This window comes from Petaurus breviceps, unplaced genomic scaffold (genome assembly GCF_028583685.1).
Source record: "Petaurus breviceps papuanus isolate PSGF00001 unplaced genomic scaffold, PetGlider_PUasm1.0 186, whole genome shotgun sequence".
NCBI lineage: Eukaryota > Metazoa > Chordata > Mammalia > Diprotodontia > Petauridae > Petaurus > Petaurus breviceps.
Window position 1 is genome coordinate 46220023 of NW_027185798.1, and position 14236 is coordinate 46234258.

Here is a 14236-nt window from a genome sequence, read left to right on the forward strand (position 1 = left end):
TTAACATCTATCTTTCCTAGTAAAGCAGATCTAAGAACCTGTGCCAGCAGCCATCCTGGGTATGCTAATGTGGTTGCCGATACAAGCTGTTACCTCCATTCTAACAAAGGGGGCAGCACTAGGAGCCATTCTATTAGGGGCGGTCAAACATCAAGTTTTTAAGAAAAAGATAACTAAAGTAAGGATCAAAAAACTCAAAGGGTCAGTTATATTTCCGGATTACTCATTAGTCATATGATTCTAGGCATGTAACTTTACTTTCTCTGGTCCTTGGTTTCCTTTTCTGCAAAATGGAGGTAATAATAATACTAATCCTGTCACCCTCAAAGGGTTGATGCTGTGGGCAGAGGAGAGGAAGAATACCAAAGAATTTTACAAACTTAAAGACTTGATTGTATGAAGCTCCTTCCTTGGGTGAAGCAAACATTTCTTAAGTACATCCCTCCAGGGCCTTTCAGGTACCAGGAGGCAGTCAGTGTTGCACAATCATGTAACTAGGACCCTGGGTTCCAAAGCCCTTTTATAATAAATCTTTTTGTTTGTTTGTTTGTTTTAGAATGTTTTACTGTGATTCAGGAATGTCTCTAAAGAGAATAAAATCGTGGGTAAAAATTTAGGTATCAGAAAGACTGAAAGGCTGTTTTTCACTTGGTTCAAGTTTTGTTTCCAGGCCTTTAGCGTGTCGTACAGTTGTTGTCATCACTGTTTTCCAAATGTCCAGTGTGTGCAATGACTGACAACTATTTTTTCTGTGTTTGGTCAATTTTGCAATAGCCCATCTTAGTTCTTGCAGCATCAATAACAAATGCTTCCACATCATCAGCTCCACTCTGAAGTTCTTGTTGCATTGTGTCAAAAGAGATTTCTTTATTGTCTACTGCCATTCCCGTAAAAGTAAGGAGCCTCATTTTGCCACATCATGTTCATGCAACAAGCCAAAAGAATCTATGAAGTCTTTATTATTCTGGTAAAACTTAACATATGATGCCAATTTAGCACTCATGAAAATGGTTAAAAGATCATGAATAAGCTCCCCTTCTAGAAACTTGACTGGTTTTAAAGTCAGAAGGTGGTCAAAAAGGAAGGTGTTTGGGTCTTTCAGCGCTCTTGCAATACACCTGTGGGCATCCAACCGAACCTGATAAGCTGTGTCCTCTGTGCAGCTTCCTAACAATTCTACCATGACTTTTGAAGTGCTTCATAAAGTAGCCTCAAAAGAACATGGTTTTTTTCAGTGTTGAGGTTCCAGTGGGTAATCCATTTCTGAACTTGATCCAATTCAGTTGGAATGTATTGGATGGCACCACAAGATGCTGCTACTTTAATAAGACTGCAGTAGACTGTATATCTTATAGGGGTATTCTTATCCACTCCATGGAAAAGATAGCTCAAAAATTGTAGCTTCAGGGATGGATGTTCACCTTCCTGAAATTTAACCAGCTTTTCACATAGGCTTTCAATGACAGCTTCTTGCTTGTCAGGCTCCAGGATCAAGAGGAGGGATACAGCGCTGTTCATCACACTCTCGACATCTTTATCATCTTCTTTTAGACAAACATCACATGCTTCAATGATCTGAGCTAAGTCTACATGGAGTCCACCTTCAGAGCTCTCTTCTGAGATTTCAGCTCCTTTAGATTTCAGGTAAGCATGAAGTTCTGCGTCCTGGTCTTCCTCAGTGACGTCGATGAAGGTCGAGATGCTCATGGCGAAGAAGCTATAATCATTCTTTTCACATATGAGGAGTTAAGAGAATGCTACCTCCCTGACCAGTTATCTACCTTGGCTTTTCCTTCTTCTTTAAACATTAAAGAAAAAAGTTATTCTGAGAGAATAGAGGAGTCAAGACTGAAGCGAATGAGACTGAATGTGTTTGGTATCCTCCAACAGAAGAAAAGTCTCCTTGACAGTTTCTAGTCTAAGCACCAGTCTACAGAAGCCTCTGGATTCTGTTCACTATTATTATTAATTATCACCATTAATAATGATGATAACAAGAATTACAGCAAGAAGAAATGACTGATTCTCAAAGATCTGTTTATAATTCCTAATTCAGGATCCAGTCATTGCCAACAGAAAGTACAAAAATGATACCATTAAAGCCAGTCAGTCAAAAGGCATTTATTAAGTGCCTACCAGAATTGTGTTAAGGACTAGAGATACAAAGAAAAAACAAAACCAGCCCCTGCCCTCAAGGAGCTTACATTCTAATGAAGGAGTCAAGGGAAACATATATTTCTGTATGGCAGGAATGCAAGTGCCATGGCATTCTAACTATTAAGACAAGGCAAGGTGGAGATGCATGGATGTGAGCATGAGGTGAGTCTGGGGGAAGTCACCATTCCTCACGGGATCAGCTAAATGGCCTTTGTATCAATGGTCTTCCATGCCTGGAATTTGCCTTTTCACTTTCACCTCATAGAATGCCCTGCTTCCTTCATTACTTAGCTTGAAGGTCAACTTCTTCATGAAGCTTTTCCTGATTCCCCAGCTGCTGGTGCACTCCCCTCTTCCCTCAAATTACCTAGTCTTTATTTCATATAAAGTTATTTCTGTACATGTCATTTTTCCTGAATAGAATACTCACATCCATACATCTCCATCTTCCTAAGTAGTTGAAACCTCTGACCATGGGACATAGCTGGAGCCCCTACTAAGGGCTTGGAGGCGGATGGTAAGCCCCGCTATGTCTCTTTTACACTTAGACTCCATCTCCCCTCCCAAAAACACAAAATATTTTGTAAGCTTTCCAAAGAAGTTTCTTCCCACAAAGTATCTGCATGAGAGAAGAGGCCAGAAAGAAAAGGACAAGAGGGTTGAGACAGAGATTGTGCACCTGTATGTGTGGGTCAGGCAAGATGGAGGAAGAATGGAGAAAGGATCTTAGGGGCCTTCTAATCCAGTGAATCCCAACCTGGGGGTCCACAAGTCTCCATGAAGCTATACACACACTAGTCATCAATTGACTCAGTATAATAATAATGATAATAACAATATTCATATCTTCTCTCCTGAGAAACAGCATGGCAGAATGCATCAGAGAGGTGGCTTTTAGAGTCAAGGAGAACAGGGTTCAAGTTCTGCCTTTGATACATACTGACAGGGTAGACCCCTGAGCAAGTCTCCTTGCTTTAATATAATGATGCTTTAAATTTTGCAAAATGCTTTTAAAAGTATTGTTAAAAGAAGTTCCTCACCAGGAGCTCCCTAAACTGATAAAATTATATCTGGTTTAAAAAAAAGAACCTTTTAACATATATTTATTACCATGTTCCAAGCATGTATAGATGCTTGTTGGGATTAATAAATTACAAATTCATCTAAAAGCATTACTGAGTCCACAGAAGCTTCCCAATCAATGAATGCTAATAGTAAGTGAATCTCATGTGGGAAGCACCCCACCTCCCAATGCTTTGCCATTACAAAAGATCCTGGCATTCAGAAAGGTGAGAGACTCTAATCTCTAGCCTACTTCAACCCTCTAATTTTGGAGATGAGGAAACTCTGGTCTGGAAGAAAGATTTGATTTGTTCAAGATTATTTGGGGAATAACCGCAGAGGTGAGACCAGAAGTCATGTTGACTGTGCTTTGTCTAAGCCAGTGCTTTGGCTGACAGAGCATGGAATGTGAGTTTCTCACTACTAGAGTCTTGCAAATATGATTTGCAGCCTGGTAAAATTCTTCCTCCCATCTTTTCTAATTTATTTTCTGAGCTCTATTCACTCCCTTCCCCAGCTCAGTTCAGCACACTGGGGCGCCATGGTTCTTCCTTTACTCCTAGACTCAGGGAGATGTCAGGATGACTAATAGCCCACCAGCCTCCACATTCTCAGCCTACAAGGTGAAAACATGCAAAAACAGCATTTCTTCAGGGCTCACCTGGGTGACATAAAGGGGCCCTTCTTCAGTCAAGGCCTCTCACCCCACTCATGTTCCTGCTCTGAATTTACAAAATCATAGAAACTCAGAGTTGGAAGGACCTGGAGTGTAGTTGAGTTAAAATTTTAGCCAGCACTCCCATGATCCAGGTATCTCTGTGTCTATGAAAAATTCCTTTTCTAACCTGTCATTTGGAACTTCTCAATGTTTCATCCATTGATTCAATAATACTCTATCGGTCTGTATATAATCAGGGAAAGGAAGGAAGAGGGGGAAGGGAGGGAAGGTAACAATTCTAAAATGAGATCTTTTTGAAGGAAAAAAACGTAGAAATGTACACTAGAAAATGAAACCATTACAGACAGCATTAAGATTTTCTATAAACCAGATTAGCAGGAATAGTGAAGGCTATATTCAGACCAATGCAGTAATAATTTACATTTACACAGTCATTACAAAGCACTTTAGATTTTCTGTGACAATAGCCAGCATTTTTATAGTACTTTAAGGCTTGTAAAGCACTTTACCAATATTATCTCATTTTATACTCACACCAACCCTAGAAAGTAGGTGCTGTTATTATCCTCATTTTACATAGGAGAAAACTGAGAAATTAAATGACTTGCCCAGGGTCACACAGCTAATAAATATGTGAGGTCACATTTGAACTCAGGTCTTCCTGAGTCCAGGTCTAGCATTCTATTCATTATGCTATCTCGCTGTATAGTGAATCTTGACTCATCCAAACAACTCTAAGAGGTAAAGAAGAACAGGTTTTACTATTCCCATTATATAGATGAGCACACTGAAACTAAGAGAAATGACTTACCCAACACCACACAGGCAGTTTAGTGGCAGATCCAGGATTTGAATACAAGTCTTTCTAACTTCAAACCCACCCAGTGATAGAAGTATAATAAATAATTAAAGCTAGCATTTATAAAAATGCTTTTTAAGATTTGTAAAATACTTTACATTTTAGCCTCGCAACAATTCTAGGAAGCAAATGCTCTTATTGTCTCCATTTTATGGATGAGGAAACTGAGGCAGGCAGAGATTAAGTGCCTTGCCCGGAGTCACACAGCTAGTAAGCATCTGAGGCCAGATTTGACCTCTGGTTCTGTGTTTTATGCATTTTAGTGCCCTCTAGCTACCTAACATAGCATGCCTGCATTTCATTAAGGCATCTAACAAATGCTCCAATTGAGATTTGATCTATCTATTTAAAGTGTTACATATTACATGTCATGTTACATACTTATGCATGCCAGGTACTAGGGACACACAGGCAAAAGTCAAACAATCCCTGCCTTCAGGAAACTTACTACTCTACAAGGAAAAGCAACCCAAACGCAAGGACCAGGTGGGGAGGTATAACTGGTTCATGATACAGATAGATTTCCAAAAATGGTTCAACAACCAGACCTAAAGAATAATCATTATTAATTTCAACCCAAGTCATGGATCTGTCTTTAGCCTTTTTTTTAACTCCCCTGAATAAAGCAATTGCTTATCAAATTTGCAGATAACACAGAGCTAGGAGGGAGAGCAAACATCCCTGGTGACAGAGTCTAGATCTAAGATCTTAACATGTTAGAATGATGGGCTGAAATTAATAAGATGAAATTGAATCGTATCAGTAGAGCACAAACTTAGGGAGGTCCTGTTGAGCTGGAAAGGCATTGCATACGGGCATGGCAGTGAACTTGTCTTTTATCTAAGAACAGTCTAAGTTTGAAGAAACTTTTCTTTGGAGGGTTGGCCTCCAGGTGTTAAGCTGTTCCAGGCACAGTGTTTCATGAAGATTGTTTGTGAGGCACAGGTGTGGAATAGCTGTGATCTGTGTCAGTGGAATCTCAGATCCTTAAACTGTTTATGTAGTATTAATAGGAGGGATAAGGGACAGAAAGGACCCGAGACACAAAGAAGGTCACTATTTTGCCTGAGGTCATACAGCAGGTGAAGGGCAGAGGCAATTCTATAACCTATATATCCTGATTCCTAAGCTCAGTGTTCTTTTCTAAAGTCAGAGTCTTAGAGTTTGGGAGTTTAAATCAGCACCAAGAAGATTCGTCAGACCTTCAGGACTCTCAGGGGCCAGGAAAGAGCAGGAACATTGAGGCTGGTACAGGGCTGCAGCTATTGTGGTCTTCAGGTGGCAGGGAGGATGCCAATCCCAGAATCACAGCAGAATTCCACAGATGTGTGTCATTTTCCCTGAGTGAAATGAAGGAACTGGGAAAGTAAGGCAGGGTATTTGAGAAATGACTGTGGTTGAAACATTTGTACATGAGCTAACATGCCAGAGAAATGCAGGTCAGTTCATTACTAGATGCATGCCTTCTCTATGCAAGAAATTGTGCTGAGAGCTAAGAGAAATACAAAGAGAAATAAGGCACAGTTCTTGTCTTATATCTAATCAGTCAATCAGCAAGCATTTATTTAAAGTGTTACATATTACATGTCATGTTACATACTTATGCATGCCAGGTACTAGGGATACACAGGCAAAAATCAAACAATCCCTGCCTTCAAGAAACTTACTACTCTACAAGGAGAAATGACACAAACACATTAAATAAATGTTTAAGGTAAACTAAGATAAAACTGAGAGCTATCATAATTAGCCAGGAAACCAATGGAAAGGAAAGAAGTTATCTTCTAAATCCAAAGGCTAAGGTTTCCCAGCGCCTTCAAAGGAGTAAGGTACTTAATAGAAATTAAGAATTACAGAGGGAGAAAATAGTCTAGGTGTAGAGTCCTAACAATGAGAACATTAACAGAATGTAGCACCAAGATCTAGTCCAAAAATATCATACCAGTATTTCAATGGATCTGTGATCTCATCTATTTGGGTATTATCTCAAATTATTCCAGTCACAACCTATAGGTGCTGCTCTTCCATAAAAAAATGGACCCAAGAAGAGTGCATCCATCGTACCTTCCTTGGTTCTCTGACAACATGAGGATGCTAATGGAACAACTATGCTGGGTATCAGTCATGTTCATATGACTAACCTATATTTTGTGATCATACACTTTTTTGATGCCATCCTTTATATCACTTCATCTTTCCTTATTTATAATATGTCCCAGCCTATTCATACTCACCATGAACCATTCCAAATCTAGAAGCTGAGTCATAAGTCATGAAGTGAGAGCCTGCTGTCCAAAGCTGAGGGAGGTCAATCAATGAAATCCAAAATTGTGGGAGGTTCAAGCCAAGTAAAACAATTAAAAGCATAGCATAAAGTATTATCATGTCACAGTTTGTCTCTGTTGTTGTTTACTATTGTTGTCTTTATGAAAATTGCTGAACAAGCCATGCACCCTCCTAATTCACTTATGTCTAGGCTACTATGGGTTCAGACAAAGACAAATTGCCCATTGATGGAGTTTCTGGGTGGAGAGAATTCTTTCAGTTTTCCAGGTTGGCATCAATTTCCTAATCTATGACATGGAGAGTTTGGACGAGATGATTTCTGAAGTTCTTTCCCAGATTTAAAATTCAATGGAGTCATACATTGGAAAAGAGGTCTATTATCACACCCTACAAGGACCTGGCTAGCTAAAATGTTCGTTCAGGTCATCTTTTAGTATCTTACTCCATACACAGACCCTCTAGGTCTACATCACTAGGAGTCAGCAGCCATGATAATTGTCTTGGTACTGACCATAGTGCTGAACATGATGCTGTCATACGCTGGTTTGTGGTAACACTTCCTCACCTACCTAAACATGGCAAGAGGTTGGACTATATATATACTTAGCTTTCCCCCCAGCAACTGAGCACTCATCATCAGCATTATCAATAACTCACATTTATATAATATTTTAGAGTTTATAAAGTACTTTTCTTTCAACATCCCCATGAAATAGGTACTGAAAGTATCATAAGACTTTGGATTTAGAGCTGGGAAAGGATCTTAGAGTCCATCTATTCAAACCCTTTTGTTCTATAGCTAAGGAAACTGAGGCCCGGAGAGGTCAAGTGACTTTTCCAAGATTACGCAGCTATTGAGAGACAGAGCTAGAATTTGAATGCATATTCTCTGACTCCAAACCCAACACTTTCCATTCCATCAACCTATCTCTCTCTAGTATGCCCATTTCTTCTATAGGAAATCGGTAAGATAGAAACAATGACTTGCCCAAAGCCACATGGCCAGGAAGTGGCAGAACCAGGACTTGAGCCCAGATCTTCTGGTGCAGAAGATACCTTGGAGGACTAGGATGATACCTCAGAAAAGATCAAAGAAAGTGGAAAATGACCCATATGTACCAAAATATTTATAGCAGTTATTTTTGCAATGACAAAAAACTGAAAATTAAAGGGTGTCCATTGATTGGGGAATGACTGAACAAATCATGGCATACAAATGTAATGGAATATTATGTCATAAAAATGAAATAAGAGATGATTTGAGAGAAACTTAGGAAGACGAGTGAACTGATGCAGTGAAATGAGGAGATACAAAAGAATTTATATAATAACAAACAATTTTGAAAGGTGTAGTAACTCTGAAAAACACAATGACCATCCACGATGACTCCAGAGTACCAATGATGAATCACACTCCCTACCTCCTGACAGAATAATGATAGAGTCAGGGTGTAAAATGAAGCCCATTTTTGACATATACAATGCGGAGTTTGTTTTGTTTACTATTCATATTTGTTATCAGAATTCTTCAAATGGTAGAGGGGAAAGAAATGTTTATTAATTGGAAAAATGTAAAATAAAATATTACATTAAAAAGATAACTTGGAGGGTCAGAGAAAATCCTATGCACCAATCAAAGTGACCTGTTCATCATTCCCCCTTTTCAATGTCTATTTTCTTCTAGCTCCAAATCATAACTGGCACAACTCCTACAAAATGGAGGACATGGCAGTATGTCTTTGCATATTTCTGCCATACTCTGTCCCTCCCTTCTTCAAGTGCATGATCAAGACTTACCAGAAGTCTTTCTAAGTTCACTTTATAACAATGCAACAATGTCTGTTCACAGACACAAATTTAATCTTAGAATCTGGGTTTATGTATTTATAATTTGATCCTGAGAATATGGATTCATATATTTTCTCTATTCATGCACATACATGTGTTCCCTCTCCTCTACCAGATTTAAAGCCTCCAAGAACAGTAGATTTGAAGTTAGAAAACAGTTCACAGGTTTTCTGTTGTCATTCTGCCCTTTATGAATTATGTGACCTTGGGCTTATAATTTAACCTCTCTGGGTCTCATTTTTCTCATCTACAAAATGAAGATAATAAAATCACAATGCTCCCTTCTAGCATTCGATCCTATGATCCTAATTCTGCACTCCCTACCTCAAAAGGTTCCCAGGATTATTAAACGACATGCTGCATGTGAAAGCTCATTGAACACTGTATGGATTAGAGCTGTAGTTATTATATCTCCTTCCTTTCTATTGCCTTCCACCCCCTCAATCAAGCACAGTACAGAGCTCTGCACACTGAGTGATGAGCTCAGGGTGCTGAATGACTGATCCCTAAAAGAGATTTTATAATAATAACCCCTTACATTTGTATAATGCTAGATGTTTCCACAAGTACTTTCATGTTCATTACTTCATTAAATCCTCCTAACATCCCCAGAGAGGCAGGCCTCATAGGTATTCTTATATTTCCCATTATACAGAGGAGAAGCCCAAGAAGTTAAATCATTTGTCTAAGGGCACTGATTAGTGGCCAAACCTAGAGTAGAACCCAGGTCTCCTGACTCACCAGCCTCATGTTGTTTTCATTACATTATGTTGTCTCCTTGTCTTACAGAAAGTAGTCCAGTCAGCATGGTGGGCTGGAAAGTTTTCCCAGGCTGGAATGGCTGTGCCTGGGAGTATGAGGAGTGTCCAGTAGCAGAACATCCTGAAAATTATGACTAGAAGGAGTTGGAGAAGGCCTTTCCAGGGGCCCTGGAGACACTCAGTGACTTCAGGGTGCCCATCTGCCTATCCTCCTTTTCCCAGATGGTGACATTATGAATAGTCCTTTCAGCAGAATGTATTCACTAGAGGGAGGTCTGGGAAGTCCCAAATTGGAGGAAGAATCTACAGAGGGACTGGCCCCTAAGGATTCTGCTCTTCTCAGAGGGGAACAGCAATACCATCAACACAGATTGAGTCTTGGTGTAGAATTTCAGCAAACCCCTTCCTTCCCTCCTAATATCAGGTTTCCCAAGTAGAAATTGAGGACATGAGGTAGTATTTAGGAATGTGGGGAAGGCAACTAAAGGCACTAGAAATGATTAAAAAAATAATTTATATTTTCATTTCATGGCAAGATGGAATTGTTGGCTCTGTTTACCTTTGTGTAGAATGGGAAGAGTGCTTTAGCATCCTTATGTTTGAATCCATGGATCTAAGACTAAGCTGTAATTAACCCATGGAAGAAAGTCCTTTCAGAGGATTAAGAGAATCCCTATCCTTACCTACTGCTTACTGGACAAGAGGAATCAATCAATGAATTAGTATTTATTGAGTATCCGCCATGCACTCAGAACTCTGTTAGGCACTAGAGGAATTACAAAGAAGTATGAAACAGCCACTCAGTACCTTATAATGTAGCTAAAAGCCAGAATTCTTTCATCTCACAGCTCTGGAAACTGCCCTATAGAACTGGGGGGGAGGGGGGAAGGGAGAGCAAACTTGTCTTTTATGTTTTCTGCAGAAATGTTTTTCAACAATAAAAAAAAATCATTAGAATTGTAGAATCTACATTTTGTAAGGGATTGTAGAGGTTGTCTAGTCTAGTGCATTGTCCTATACATGATCTGGTATCTTATAAGTTTAGGCCCTGCTTGAATACCCCCAGGAACAGAGAGTTCACTCCCAAGGCAGTCCACTTCATCACTATTGCTGTTGCCACTGTTGTCCAGATGTTTTTCAGCCAGGTCCAACTCTTCATGACCCCATTTGGGGTTTTCTTGGCAAAGATACCAGAGTGGTTCACTGTTTCCTTCTCCATTTCATCTTACAGGTGAGGAAAATGAGGCAAACAGTGACTTACCCAGGGTCACACAGCTAGCAAGTATCTCAGGTCAGATTTGAACTCACGAAGACAAATTGCTCACTCTAGTCCTGGTGCCCCACTCCGTTGCTGGACAGCTCTAATTGGTAGGAAATTCTGTCTAAAACAGAACTGAACTCTTGCCTCCTTGTAACTTCCACCCATTAGCCCTAGATCTGCCCCCTGGGGTGCAACATTGCAAATCTAATCCCTCTTATACATTACAGACCTTCAGATATCTGAAAATAGTGGCTCATTTGCCTCCCAAATTTTCTTATCCCAGAGAAGACACTACCCCACAGAACAAGCCAGTCAGTCTCAGTTTCTGTACCTGTAAAAGAAGGGATTGGACTAGACAGTCTCTCAAATCCCTTCCAGCTTTAGAAGTCAGTGATTCTGGGGTCAGGAAGGGAAGAGGCTTCTTCTCTCATAATGTCTTTCCCTGTCTCTTCCAGTTCCAATACACCATCTCTATGTGTTCTAATGGCAACTGGCCATACTGTGGAAAGAGCTCTGGGCACAGAAGTCAAGAAGACCTGAATTCAGTCCAGCCACTAATAAGGAGATTTGAACTAGGCACTAATTCAAATTAACCTCCTGGCTCTGTGACCTTAGGCAAGTGATGTAGCCTCTGTCTGCCTCAGTTTCCTCAACTGTAAAATGAGGAAAATGACAGTACCTTTCAGGGTTTTTGTGAGGATCAAATGAGATAATATTAATTAAAAGTACTTAGCATGGTTCCTGGCACATAGTAGGTGCTATATAAATACTTATCCCCTCCTCCCTTCCACCCCCATGTCCCTAAGCAAATAACAACAAGAAACTTTCCCCAAAGAATGCCGTCTGGCCAGGGCTTTGTTCCTTGGCTCCTGGTGACTTCATTGACTCAGGAGAGGAAAATCACAGGCCATCTACCGCAGAGCCATGAAATGCAGATGCAACAAGATAGGCTTACAGCTGCAGCTGAGGGGGGAGGGGGGAAGGAGACAGAGCCTGAGAAGGAGGAGTGTAGAGGGGGCTATGGGAGGGTGAGGGGAAAGAGAAGACAGGGAGAGAATAGGCAGAGACAGAATGGGGGTGAGGGAGAGAGATGGGGGAAAGGGAGAGATGAGGGACAGGGAGAAATAGAGGAAAGAGGGAGAAATAAAGAGAAGAGGGAGAAAGAGGACAGAGAGCCGAGTGGGGGGGAGTAATGAAAGAGGGAGGAGTAGAAGGAAAGGGAGAGAGACGAGGGAAAGGGAGAAAGGGGGAGAGGGGCAGGGAAGTAGAAAAAGGAGGCAGAAGGGGAACAGGAGAAAGGACAAAAAGAGAGGACTGAGACAGATGGGAGGAAGGGAGTGATAATGGGACAGCAAGTGAGAAGAGAGATAGACACAGAAGCAGAGAGAGAAAGGTGGAGAGAAAGAGAGACAGGTGGAGAGAGAGAAAGAAAGGGAGAGACAGAAACAGAGAAAGGTGGAGAGACAGAGAGAGAAAGGGAGAGAGAGAGAGAAACAGAAACAGAGACAGAGAGAGATCTATAAGAGCAATAGCTTTTGCCATACTTTCCCTAGTAACTGCAGCAGCATAAAAAATCCCATTAGCCAGGAGAGTTTGGGTAGCTCTATACTCTTAACAAGATGGGGAGTGCTGTTTGGGTTATGTGTCTAAATCTTTATTTTGAAAGGTAAAAAGCTGTTATTGGAATAAAATACACCTTACTGCTGGGCTGTGGGCAGTGAGGAAGGGAGTGAAGGCACTTCTATGAGAATGCAGGCCAGGGATGGAAAAAAACCCCACTGGTCCTGCAGCCTGCTGAGATTTGCTCTGCATTTTGCATCATTACCCAGGCGGTGACCTCTGCTGGTCCAGCTGGTGCATTAGCCCTGCTCTCTCTCCCTTCCTTGCTCCCTGGTCCAGGCAGGTTCTCTGAATGGTCCTTTTACACCATCCCAGGTGTTCCTCACAGAGGTGGTATTTGAAACCATCAGAGAAGATAAACATTGTCAAAAGAAAAGAAGGGGTGAGTGGCAGGAATGAAGCTACTGCAAACACCAATGTCCTTGGGCCAGGATAAAGAAGAATCAGAAAGGGAAAAAAAGATAAAGAAGGACAAGCCTTCTCGCTTGAAGAATCTGGTGACTGGAGTCAGGGAAACCATAGGCTGGAAGTTTCCGGAAGAAGGAATGGGCCAACAGTGTCAGATGGGCCAAGGAAGATGAGGCCCAAGACAATGTCCTTCCATTTGGTGACTGGGGGGTTACTGGTGATCTTGGCAAGCACACTTTAACTAGGGGGGGGGGGGAGGTGAGATGCCAGGTAAAGAGTAAAAGAGTGGCTAAGGAAAAAGCAATGAGGGTTGATTATTTCCTTGGCGGAGGAAGGAATTGGGGGCATGAAGAGGAAGAAAATAAACCCCAGATTTGATGGAGTGAGTGAGGTGAGGTAGCTCATTCTTCTGATATTCCATTCTGCTGACCCTGCATGCTCATAAATTTTAGGTCCTTGGGTTTCACTAAATCTTTGGGAAACACTGGAGCTGTTCCAACCAGGAACTTAGTGGCCCGAAGCTACCTTCAGGCAGGGAATTAGGAAGTGCCTGGGATGATGGTTGGAAGCTAGAAGGGGCCAGTGAATGAAGCTATTTACAAATAGGTAGGGCAGAGGACAGACAGGGAAAGGGAGGCAGCTATGGATGGGATGTATTCAAATGTGGGCACTGTGGCACAGTGAAAGAAGCAATGCTGAGAACTGGGAGACCAGACTTCTGGGCCCAGTTCCTCCACTAAACAGCTGCATGATCTTGGACCTTTAAATCTTTGGACCACAAAGCCCTCTTCAAGAAAAGGAAAGGGTTGGGCTAGATGCCTAAACAATCAACAAAAGATGTATTAAGCAATTATTTCAATGCATCCAGCACTATGCTGGGTGCTGGGCATACAAAAATTGAAATGCAAAAGTCTTGCCCTCAAGGATTTTATATCCTATGTAAGGGATGAGGGGAATATATACAGATATAATGTATACAGATATGACTTTCTTCAAAATCTGTACAAAGGGAAAACAAGGTGATGATTTCTAAGATCCATTCTACTGTGAACTTTCTATGATTCTATCCTCCAAAAAATTATGGAAAAGTGAGAAAAGATAATGATGCTTTTAAAAATGAATGCAATACACTATCTATGGGTATATACATATATAATGTAGATAGATAGATAGATATAGATAGATAGATAGATAGATAGATAGATAGATAGATAGATAGATAGATAGATAGATAGATAGATAGATAGGTGGATGGATGGATGGATGGATGGATGGATGGATGGATGGATGGATGG

The 14236-nt window shown here is 40.9% G+C and overlaps 1 pseudogene; it reads right to left on the reverse strand.

Annotated features, from left to right (window-relative positions):
- Positions 1–552: 552 nt before the first annotated feature.
- On the reverse strand, positions 553–1708 carry LOC138162254 (eukaryotic translation initiation factor 3 subunit M pseudogene; annotated as a pseudogene).
- Between the last annotated feature and the right edge of the window lie 12528 nt (positions 1709–14236).